At 38.2% G+C, this 12,175-nt stretch overlaps 2 protein-coding genes across 17 annotated transcripts in view; one reads left to right on the top strand and one right to left on the bottom strand.

Annotated features, from left to right (window-relative positions):
• Positions 1-6,679, bottom strand: part of LOC132682464 (histone-lysine N-methyltransferase SETDB2-like) — an 89,070-nt gene extending 82,391 nt beyond the window's left edge. For 3 of the 6 annotated variants that reach the window (XM_060637913.2, XM_060637909.3, XM_060637910.3), the window contains exons 1-2: positions 6,022-6,657; positions 4,750-4,845 (exon numbers count right to left, since the gene is read on the bottom strand). The gene's annotated coding sequence lies outside the window, so the exon portion shown is untranslated. Of the gene's footprint in view, positions 1-4,749; positions 4,846-6,021 lie in introns of all 6 variants that reach the window. The other 3 variants (XM_060637908.3, XM_060637905.3, XM_060637907.3) reach the window with 3 other exon arrangements.
• Positions 6,680-6,753: 74 nt separating this feature from the next.
• Positions 6,754-12,175, top strand: part of CAB39L (calcium binding protein 39 like) — a 130,506-nt gene continuing 125,084 nt past the window's right edge. For 5 of the 11 annotated variants that reach the window (XM_078433893.2, XM_078433911.2, XM_078433915.2 and 2 more), the window contains exon 1: positions 6,754-6,860. The gene's annotated coding sequence lies outside the window, so the exon portion shown is untranslated. Of the gene's footprint in view, positions 6,861-6,900; positions 7,307-12,175 lie in introns of those variants that run through there. The other 6 variants (XM_078433916.2, XM_078433887.2, XM_078433913.2 and 3 more) reach the window with 3 other exon arrangements.

Genomic DNA, 12,175 nt, shown 5'->3' with positions numbered 1-12,175 from the left:
TTAGAGATGGAACTAATAGGTCAAAAAGCGATCAATAATTCTCAGTCTCAAGATATTAATCAACATATGATAAATTCTGCTCCCACACCAAACCCAAATGTCAGATTTTTTAAAATTAAAAAATATAGTCATGCTAAAGACAAAGAGGGAATTTTCTATGGACCAAGTCTGTGAGACCTCCCTAGGGAAAAGAAACAGATGGGAAGCTGAAGAGATAATGCCAACCACCATCGTAACACAGCAAATCCTCTCAGAGAAGATGAATGCACAACTCAGAGTCATCAAATACCCAAGGAAAGCTACACCATCAAAAAGAGACTTAACCAGCCCACCGAAAGATGGGCTTATCGTCAAGAGGAAAACAGAGCATCCTGAAAATAATTTTAAAACAAATGCTATTAAGGCACCTGGGTGACTCAGTTTGTTAAGCATCATGATCTCATGGCTTGGGAGTTTGAGCCCCACTTCGGGTTCTGTGCAAACAGCTAAGAGCTTGGAGCCTGCTTCAGATTCTGTCTTGGTGTCTCTGTCTCTGTCTCTGTCTCTCTCTCTCAAAAATAAACACTAAAGGGGCACCTGGGAGGCCCAGTAAGTCAGTTGAGCGTCTGACTTCAGCTCAGGTCATGATCTCGTAGTTCTTGAGTTAAAGCCCTGCATCTGGCTCTGTGCTGACAGCTCAGAGCCTAGAGCCTGGAGCCTGCTTCGGATTCTGTGTCTCCCTCTCTCACTGCCCTTCCCCTGCTCACACTCTGTCTTTCTCTCTCAAAAATAAACACAAAACAACTTTTTTAAAAATGTTAAAAAAATTAAATGTTATTGCATTTAACGTCCTCAAAGAGCTAAAGAAGGAAATCTCATCCATGAAATAACACAATTTTGAAAAATAACCAATTAGGTATCTTGGATATAAAAATAGTTGTTGAATAAACTCAATAGATAATTGAATAACAGCATAAACTCAGATGAAGAGCCAGTAGTAAGCTGGAAGACTGAGTTGAGTAATTCACTCAGAACGCAGAGGAAATAAGAGGAATAAAACAGAGAGAAGAAAAGGCAATAATGACCAAGAATTTCTCAAAACTGGAAAACATATAAGCTCACTAAGGGTCCACTGGGTACCAAGCAGGATAAAATACACACTACTAGACAAACTGTGGATAAACTTTGAAATATCAAGAATAAAGACAAAGTCTTAGAAGCTTCCAGAAAATCTAGATTATCTAAAAGAAACACATATCATACTGGTAATCAGACTTCTTACCAGAAATGTCAGAGGCAGTAAGTTAAGGCAAAATAAGTCTGAGCCCAGAATGCCATTTCACCCAAGCTATACTTCAACAGAGAAGGTTAAAAAAAGAGACTTTTATAGACATTCAAAAAGCCAAATAGAGACTCTCTGAAAGAAATAAAGAAGTACCATAGTTGATTAAAAAAAACTAACCTAGACTGAGGTATAAGAAGCAATAATTAGCAAATGACTAAAACACATTAATGCTAAAGACAGATTAAAAATGGGTTTTAATAATAAGTGAAACAAAAATGATAGAAATAGCCATAGGAAGTTGTATTCTTTTATAGAAGGGGGGTGGGAGGGGATCACTGCAAAAGTAGAGAAAGTAAAGTAGAAGCATGTCAAGTTCTTCTTCATAGGGAGAATATTAATACTAATTAAATTTGGATCTTGTTAGGAAAATATAAATTTAAGAACTATGCTGAAAATATAAAGGTAATATATATTTTTTATTTTTTTTTAAATAAATTCAAGATGGGTCAAAGAATTAAATAAAAAAATTTTTTTAATGTTTATTTACTTTTGAGAGTGTGCACGCGCGTGTGAGTGTGTGTGTGTGTGTGTGTGTGTGTGTGTGTGTGTGTAAGCAGGGCAGGGGCAGACAGAGAGGGAGACACAGAATTTGAAGCAGGCTTCAGGCTCTGAGCTGGCAGCACAGAGCCCAATGCGGGGCTCGAACTCACAAACTGCAAGATCATGACCTGAGTCTAAGTTGGGCGCTCAACTGACTGAGCCACCCAGGCACCCCTAGAGGTAATAATATATTTTAAAAAACATGTAGAACATAGAAAACTTGGGGCCAACCTCAATTAGAAAATGGAAATGGGAGGGGTGCCTGGGTGGCTCAGTTGGTTGAGCATCCAACTTCAGCTCAGGTCATGATCTCATGATTCATTGGTTTGAGCCCCACGTTGGTCTCTGTGCTGACAGCTCAGAGCCTGGAGCCTGTTTCAGATTCTGTGTCTCCTTCTCTCTCTGCCCCTTCCTGGCTCTCCCTCTCTCTCTCAAAAATAGACAAACATTAAAAAAAAAAAAAAAAAAAAAAAAAAAAAAGAAATGGAGGGGCACCTGGGTGGCTCAGTTGGTTAAGCGTCTGACTTCAGCTCGGGTCATGATCTCCCAGTTTGTGGGTTCGAGTCCCACATCTGGCTCTGTGCAAATAGCTCAGAGCCTGGAGCCTGCTTCAGATTCTGTGTCTCCCTCTCTCTCCTCCTCCCCCACTCACGTGCGCTCTCTCAAAAATAAACATTAAAAAATTTTTTTTAAAATAGAAATGGAAAAATAAGATATAAAAGATACAAAGAGAAGTACGGTAAATAAGAGGACAAGAAAAAGGCCAAATTGTTAATCACAAAAAAGGTGACTGTGTTAATCTTACTTACTAAAGGACTCTCAAACTGGATTGCAAGCAAAGCCTAGTTATGATATTTTAAAATAAGAGACCCACTTAAATTACACAAAATGTCATCAAAAGCTTGAAATAACACTATGTGAAAAAAGATATACCAGCAAATTTAAGAAATATTCGTATCAAACAAAATAGAATTTAATATGAAAACCAATAGAAGAGACAAAGAGAAATATTTTACACTGACAGAACAATTCACATGTGTATCTAACTGAAATTACTGACTTAATACCAAATAGGCTCAAGAAGCAGAAATCCCAGTTAGAGGCAAAAGTATAAAAAAGCTAAAACAACAGTGAAAGATCTTACCAGAGCTACACACCACGTATTTCCACCTCATCCCCATTATACCAGGTCTGTTAAGTTTTATAGATGTATTCTACAAAACTTTCAAGGAATGAATAATTTCTATCATATACGAACTGTTCCAGGGCAGGAAATATATGGGAAGCCACTTAACTTTTTTTTTTTTTTTTTTTAACATTAGTATAACCTTGGCATGTAAGAAATTCAAAGTCAAAAGCACTTAGGGGTATAGAAGCAAATATAGTTAAGTAAAAATATACCCAGTAAAGTATATTACCAAAATAAAATTTATCCTAGGAATACCTAAAAAGTTTAACATTGGAAAGTTTATCAATGTAAATTCCTACATTATCATATGAATGGAAAAACCAACATCTGAGATGCAGAAAACAAAACAATTCAATGAAAGCCAGCAACTATTCTGGAGGCTGGGAGATGGGGGACTCTTAGCAAACTACCAATAAAAGAGAACTTCTTTAGGCCGATAAATACTCTCTACTAAAACCTAGCAAGGAACATCATACTTAATGATGAAACCTTAGAAGCATTTTTATTAAAGTTAGGCACAAGGATGAGGACACTTGCCACCACTGCTCTTATTCACTATTGTACTGATGTCTGTGACAAATGCATAAGATAAAAAAATACCTAAAGATTTTAAAGGAAAACAAGATCTACCTGTAGAATAAACAAAAACAAAATAAAGTTAAAAGACAAGGAAAGAGCTGAGAGAAAAGACTTGTAATCTATTTTAACAATAGTAACAAAAAGGGTACATAGCCAGAGACATTGAAGAAAATTTTATTTATTTTTTTAATGTTATTTATTTTTGAGAGAGAGAGAGAGTGTGTGAGAAGGCAAGTGGCAGAGAGAGAGAGGGAGACAGAATCCAAAGCAGGCTCCAGGCCCTGAGCTGGTCAGCACAGAGCCTGACGCAGGGCTCAAGCTCATGAACCGTGAGATCATGACCTGAGCCAAAGTCGGAAGCTTAGCCGACTGAGCCACTCAGGTGCTCTGACACCGAAGAAATTTTTTTTTTTTTTTTTTTTTTTTTTTTTTTTTTTAGAAATTTTTAAAAATTGTATAGGATACATGGTATCTAGGACACATAAAAAACTCTTTAAACCATTAAGAAAAAGATGACTCAACAGAAAAATGGGTAATTTTTAAAATAAATTATAGAAATTTACATAAATTATAGGTTAATAAACATGAATAGATACTGCAACCTTACTTAGTAATCAGAGAATGAAAACTTTTTTTTAAAAAATGACTATTAATTTCACCCATCACATGGACAAAAAGAAGACAGTATCTCGTGTTGTTCTAAAAAAAATTTTTTTTAATGTTTATTTTTGAGAGAGAGTGAGAAAAAGAGATGGAGTATGACCAGGGAAGGGGCAGAGAGAAAGAACAGAATCAGAAGCAGGCTCCAGGTTCTGAGCTGTCATCAGCACAGAGCCTGATGAGGGCCTCGAACCCACGAACCCTGAGATCATGACCTTAGCAGAAGTCAGACACTCAACCGACTGAGCCACCCAGGCACCCCATCGTGTTGGTCTAGACTGTAGGAAAATTGAACTTTCAAAACCTTTTTTGGGATGTGTAAATTAGTAGACGTATTTTGAAGGCAAATTTGTCAAGACCAATTAAAATTAAAAATGTTCATAACTTAAAACGAAGCAATCCCACTTTTAGGTATATATCCTTGAGAAATAGCACATGTACACAAGATAATACATACCAGGATTTCCCTGCAGCATTGTCTATAAGGTGAAAAACTGGGAACAACCAATGTCCATCAAAAAGAGAATGGCAAATAAAATGTGCTATATAGTACCTATCAAACAAGATATGACTTAATATAAAAAAACCAGTAAGAGACAAAAATAAATATTTTACATTAACAGAACAATTCAGCCATACACTAAAACACTACCCAGCATGCATAAAAAATGAGGCATAAATTATAAGCTATAAATAACGTGTATAGACTTCAAAAACACTGTCAAATGAATAAAGCTACAAAATGATAGAGTATGCCACTATCACCATTTTTGAAAAACTACAAATGCATACATGAACGTATAGAGAATATTAAGTATAAAAAAAGACTTGAAGGTTCTGCACCAAAGTGTTTAGTATGGGGTGGTGAAGGGAAACTCAGGGATTGTGCTATCTGTAAGGTTCTAATTTTGCAAAAGGAGAATGTTAATAGTGTACTTAATGTAAAACTTAAGTATTAAAAGTCCGTTTTACAGGCTTTTGGAGCACACTGCCAAACTCCTCTCTAAAAAGGTTCTACCAACTCCTATTTCCACCTACAGTACACAAGCAGACTAATAGTTTTTTAAAGAAAAGCTCTCACCGCTGTTGTTCATACCTTGTGAAATTTTAAAAATTACTGAACAGTAAAGCATGTTTAGTGAAGAAAATTTGCAAAATATAGAACATAAAGAAGAAAAGTTAAATCACTCTATTTCGCTTCAACTTATGGTTGCCTTGGTTTTGAAAAACAGGCTGTTTATGAAACTGTGACCATTTCTTCTCTACTTCTCATTTCTTAATTACGATGACAGTAATAAAGTTTATTGAGTATAAACCATGTGTCAGGCACACTTCTACATACTTGACTTAATAATCTGCATTAACAATCAGGAGAGAAAACCAGCATGCACGTTTTTGAAGAGGATGCTAAAGTGTGTCACACGGTGACAGTGACAAAAAATAAGGAACCGGGCAGGATGATTTCAGAGCCTGTTTTTTTTTTTTTTTTTGTTTGTTTGATTATTCCACTCTACCTTTTGGAAGTTACCTCTTGGCCTCATACAGAACTCACTGCAGGTTTCCACATAATGAGGAGCACAGTTCATTAGCCACTGTTCCTTATTTTACTTAATGGGTAATTACTTATTGGGTTGTGGTTGATGAGAGTCAGGTGCCTTTAGGATCCGATCTCAATTACGTGATCTTGGACAAATGATTTCTACTTATTTAGGGCTCGTGTAAGTCTTACCTGTGAAATGGGTCAGTGGTTAAACCTTCATATTCTGCTTCTGGATTTTATACTGCAGTCCATTTTTCTGCAGTCCCTTTTACAGCCTCTGGTTCCCAGCTGCTTAGGAGTCACCTCACATTAAGGTGTGCACTCGGAGACAGAAACTGAAATGGGGGTTGAGAACTCAAAATGCCCGCGGTCCCTCCTACAGCCTGGGACTGCAGGTGGGTAAAAGAAAAAAGGAGGTTGCAAGGGCTGGGGTCCACTCGGCCGAGGGTTCCGCCGCGTTCCCAGGTCTCAGGCCAAAGGAGCTGTCAGGGGGCCACCCAAGGCCGTGCCTCGGCTCCACTGGCTCCACTGCTTTATTCCGCCCTCCAGACCTGAAGGCTGCGCTGGGCCCGCTCCGTTGGCGAGGCTGGGTTTCCCCGCGGGTCGGGCTCTTCGCCGACTCCACGCCACCAAATCCCACGACCCCAGATGCTCCCAAGCCAGGAAGTACTTCACCATTTACTAGACTTCACCTCTGCAACAACTGTCCCGCCTCGCCTCAGGCGGGGAAGGAGGACCGCCCAATCTCTTTCGTCCAGGCCTTCCTAACGCTAATCCTAAAAGGGAGGAGTCGTTCACCGAAAGCTCCCCCTACTCGGCCAGGAGCCCATTGGTTGGACACCCTACTGGGTCCACACCTCTGAGGATCCGCGCGCTTATCGCCGGCAGCGCGGCGGCGCCGAATCGCGCCGCCTCCCGATTGGCTGTCAGTGCTCTCGGCTTGTCTCGCGCTCTCTGGCTGGGCCAATGGGGATATCTGCAGTCGAGAGGCCAGCATCGTTGGAGTGGTGGCGCAGCTGTTTCCTCCGGTAGGTGTTCCGCTGCCATCTTGTGTGTGGCTAGGACTGGGCTTCTTGGAGGTTGGAAACTTACTTAGCGGCTCCAGGTGTGGAGGGGTCCTGAGGGAGCAATGGAGGCGAAGAGGGGTCGGAGGGAATACACCTGGTGCCTTCCTCACTTATCTGAAAGGGAGAGGTTTTCTTGGGCTGAGTCTCAGCCCTGGCTAGAGAGAGTGATGAATGGTGGTTCTGGTGGGGCGGGGGAGATCCCAAGCTTTGGTTTCTTCGTCATTGTGAGGGCTCTGCTGCCTTAACACTGATTCCTTGGGTGCCAGAGAGCTACACCCATGATCTTTGTCTCGGAAGACTGACCATCAACTCTCCTAAGGAGGTTGTCTGATGGATTGATTCAGAAAGGAAGAAGGCTGGTTATTAATAGAAGGGGAAAGAGGGAGATGCCTCACCGCTACCCTCAGGTTAGCAAGAGACATCTTTATTGTATGTCGTTTGCGAGGGAGTGACTGCTAAAGTGTTGGTTCTTGTCATTAGTTACCCTCTGACTAAGGCCATCCTTTGGTAATAGTAGGCGTCTAGTTCTGCGTTTGGGCAGTTTTATATATTGGTATGCAGCCAGCATTCCTGCAGTGGTCTTTTTTTTTTAAATCTAGAAAGTGGTGGTCTTTGCAGAAACAGTGGAAGTGAAGGAAGAACTTTGGCAAATCTTTGTTTCGCTGGTTACGATCTGTTGAAGCTTTAGGAATTTCTTGGTCTGCCTTGACTTGCTTGGTTGCTTTGTCAGGGACAAGGAGGCGTTTGTAAGGAAAAGCACCTTCTGAGCTCTTTATGGGGTGGGAGGAAGAAAAGAATTACCTCCTTTTCCTGATCTTTTTTTTTTTTTTTTTTTAATCGAAGTAGAAAGCACGCATTAGCTTTCATTTTGGAGGAAAATTTATCAGATCTGAAAACCTAGCCGATAAAAGGCTAATATTTTTGATGAGAAGTTTTGACATGCATTAGACCAAAGCAGAGATACTTGCCTTATTGCCTTGGGTTTAGTTTTCCAGTTACCCAAGGTTAACTGATGACTCAACCTAGTCAACAGCAGTAAAACAATTGAATGATTAAAAACTAATTTTCTTTTTAAGATAATGCTTTTTAAATCTTAAGAAGCCTAAGTTTCAAGAGTTCAATAATTTAGTGTTGAGTTGATGGCTAAGGTACTTGTTAATACCAGCTATCATAAAGTAGCTAAGAAAGATCAGTGGCTAAAAAACATAAAGAGCACATAATGGCAGCTCAGTACTTGTTTGCTGAAATTTTTGTATAGCATTCTCATGTAATAGCATCTGGTATATGTTCAGAAGTATAATTGTTGAATGAATAAATAAAATAATGCAGTAATTGGAAGGTGTGGACATACATTTCTTTTTAGCCTAACTGAAAAATAATTTTTTAACCTGCTTTCTAGAATACTTGATTGTCAGTTCTCTGAACTAAATTTATTTGTTGCTTCCAGTTTATGCATACAAATAATGTTATGGAGAGGTTCATAATCCTTTTTTGTGAGGTCTTTTTATGAAATCTTAATTCAGAGAAATTAGAAATGAAGATGAGCCCTTAAGTAATAATGCTTTATTTGCCATTTTTTTTGAAAGCAGTTTCAGTAAATGAATACCAAACTTACCAGTGCTTTAGATCTCTTCTGCTTAAGAATTTCTAGTTTCTTTTTACCACTGCTTAAAGTCAAAATACTGCACCTGTAAGTTTACTTTATTGCTTGATATGTTCTGTAATTTTTAAATAATAAACTAGGTAAGTATGAGATTTTTCTTTGAAGAATACAGTTCTCTAAATTTCGTAATGTATAATTTGAAGATCCTTACAGATTTTTCTAAATAGTACTTTTGCATGAACAATGCTAAGTGATTTTAAGTACAAGTGATTTAACTTCCATTGGTATGTTAAGGATTATTTTTCGGGGCGCCTGGGTGGCTCAGTCGTCCGACTTCGGCTCAGGTCATGTCTTGCAGTTTGTGAGTTCCAGCCCTACGTTGGGCACTGTGCTGACAGCTCAGAGCCTGGAGCTTGCTTCGGATTCTGTGTCTCCCCCTCTTTCTGCCCCTCCCATGGTCATGCTCATGCTCTGTCTCTCTCGATAATAAATAAACATTAAAATTTTTTTTAAAAAAGGATTTTCATTGCAATCTCATAATATATATATACATATATATATACAAGTGTAGATTTTTTTCCCCATTATCAATTGATGCATGCTGTTTAATTAGAAAAAATGTAGTAACACCTTTGAAATGAATATGGTATTTTGTGGCAGAATATAGAGTAAATCTACTTATCTTCATAAAAAATCAATAAAAACTGCTCTCAACCTGTTTGGAGTTATTGCATTTGATATTTTAGAAATCTAAATGATTTTATTAGTGAAGTTTTTGGGGTGTAAGCACTTTTAAATAAAAATAACATTTAAAATATGATAGATTTTTCCACCTCATTAACTTAAAAACCAAATTTGCATGTAAGTCATCTCTGTTTAAAATTATTTTTGAAGTACTACTTGAAATACCTTTTTATGCTTTGCAGTAATTTTGATCATACAAATGTTACTTTGGGGGAACATTTTGAGATTAATTTTCAGAAATATTTCTATATTCCTCATTAATTGGTGCATTTTGCCATCACTTTTCTAGTCTTTAACAAAATGGTTCATTATGGGGATAAATGTGACTAAAAATAAAAAATGATTTAAAACCGTATGAAGATCAAAATCACCATTGAAGTCTGTGGTGTTCTGTTAATCAATGAAATGATTGAATGCCTGAGTCATGAGGATGACCGTTAACTACAAAAAAATGCTTGCGAGATAAAACATGTGGGACATTCAGATTATTTCATTTAAAGAGAAAATGTTTCTTTTTAAAAGGAAATATTTGAAGTATTATATATTTAGCCTTTTTTAAAAGAAATTGAAAAACTATAATTTTGCCTTTACTATGACTTCTCCCTTTGTAATAATCTCATTTGTTTTTGCTGTTTAAACTATAATTTTTGTGGGGGCACCTGGGTGGCTCAGTCGGTTGAGCGCCCAACTTCAGCTCAGGTCATGATCCCACGGTTTGTGAGTTCGAGCCCTGCGTCAGGCTCTTTGCTGATGGCTCAGAGCCTGGAGCCTGCTTCGGATTCTGTGTCTCCCTCTCTCTCTGCCCCTCCCCCACTTGGGCTCTGTCTCTGTCTCTCAAAAATGAATAAATGTAAAAAAATAAAAATAAATAAAAAACTATAATTTTTGTGCAGATAAGCCATAATTCTATGTCAAATTCTGTTCTTTTACGCTCTTAGCACTCATTTCTCATAGATTTTTGGACAGCTAGATCTACTCAACTTGTATGCAGCTCAACATCTTTTATGTTTCCTATCTTGATTAATGGTGTAGTTATCTTCTGAGTGGATCAGATTTAAAACTTCAAATTCTTGGGGCACCTGGGTGGCTCAGTCAGTTAAGTGTCCGACTTTGGCTCAGGTCATGATCTCACAGTTTGTGGGTTCAAGCCCCGCGTCGGGCTCTGTGCTGACAGCTCAGAGCCTAGAGCCTGCTTTGGATTCTGTGTCTCCTCTGTCTCTGTCCCCCCCGCCCCCCACATAAACATTAAATAAATAAATAAAACTTCAAATTCTTCCCTCTCCTCTTTGCCCAACTCTACAATCTGTAGCTTCAACCTCCAAAATCACTTTCCTCTTTTTTCTACTTTCATTGCCACTGCCTACTGTAGGTCCTCTTTTTCTTAACATTTTATATGCCACTGTATTTTTGACAAAGCCTTCACTTCTCAACTTGGAATTTGTATTAGTTAAGATGTACGTTTGTGACATTCTATATGTATGTACTGTGACAACCTAAAAAAATAATTGTGGCCCCTAAGTTTTTTAATAAAGTTATTTTATTTTAAAAAATTACAAATTTCTTTCATATCTAAAAAGATGAGCTAATTAGGTTGCTTTGGTGCAAAAAATTGTGGGGAGTCTCCAAGATCCTCCTGACCTGTTGCTCTGCCACTTCATCCTTCAGCTCCATCTTGTGGACCAAGATGGCTGCTTCACTTCCTGTCATTTTTATGCCACATACTTAGGTTAAAAGGCTGAAAGGTATAATGGTAGGAAACACAGAATATTTGCACATGGGGGTTGGAATAGGATTTTATCCTCTAATTTTTAAAAAGCTATATTGTCACAAATTTTTAAGTAACAATTTCAGTGAGAATGTCATGAACTTTTGATGATTCTGTTTGGTTCCTACAATTAGATTTGGGAGGAATAAGGTGTGTAGCTTGCGATCCTCAACTATCACTTGCAGACTTGGGGACTACTTTATACTTTCCTTTTCTCTGTAAAAACGGTTCTCACTGCCTTCAATTAACCTTTGAAAGTAATGGATGCCTAGCTCAACTTCCTCTTTGGAATATAGACAGGTTTAATTTAATCACAACCTCTTCTTGCCCTGTACTCAAAGTCTTCGTTCAAGCATGTTTTATATTACCTTGTTTCTCACAGGCTGTGACAAACAAAATAATTCCTTGGAAAGCAAGACTTGTTCCTGAGTCATGAACAAGTTTGCATGCAGTTGTTATTGGATGCATGTCTGCTCATTTGAAGTATATTTCATATTTCAAATAGGATAAAAAATTGGATGGGAAGGTCCATGGTGGGCCAAGCTTGCTTTACATGTCAAGTAGGATCTATACCTTTGGAGGATGTACTGGTCTCTTACCAATCAACAAATAAGAACATCAATACCCTGACAAAAGGAGCAAAAGACATGAACTCATGATCACAAAATAACAAGCACAGATGGCTTACGTGAAAAATATTTATCTTGTAATTAGGGAAATAAATACTTACGTAAGCAATTTGTAGGGCACCTGGGTAGCTCAGTTACGTGTCTGACTCTTGGTTTCTGCTCAGGTCATGATCTCGCAGTTTGAGTTCGAACCCCACATCTGGCTCTGTGCTGACAGTGCAGAGTCTGCTTGGGAGTCTCTCTCTCCCTCTCTCTCTGCCCCTCCCCTACTCACCCTCTCTCTCAAATAAATAAACTTTAAAAAAATTTAACAAGCAGTTTGTCAGAACGCATTGAGACAAAACTATATATGCTCTGACCCTTTGTGAGGAAACTTCTATGGAAATGGAGATGGGGTCAAAGCTTTACGAACACAGTGTAACTGTATTTGGGAATAACTGGAGGTAAGGAATAACTAATGGTAGAAGAATGGTTTTATAAATTATTACACATTCATCATGGTAGACTATATTTCAGCTTGTTAAAAGTATTTTCA

Source organism: Panthera onca, chromosome A1, assembly GCF_046562875.1.
Source record: "Panthera onca isolate mPanOnc1 chromosome A1, mPanOnc1 haplotype 2, whole genome shotgun sequence".
Classification (NCBI taxonomy): domain Eukaryota; kingdom Metazoa; phylum Chordata; class Mammalia; order Carnivora; family Felidae; genus Panthera; species Panthera onca.
This window is presented reverse-complemented; position numbering and strand designations above follow the sequence as displayed.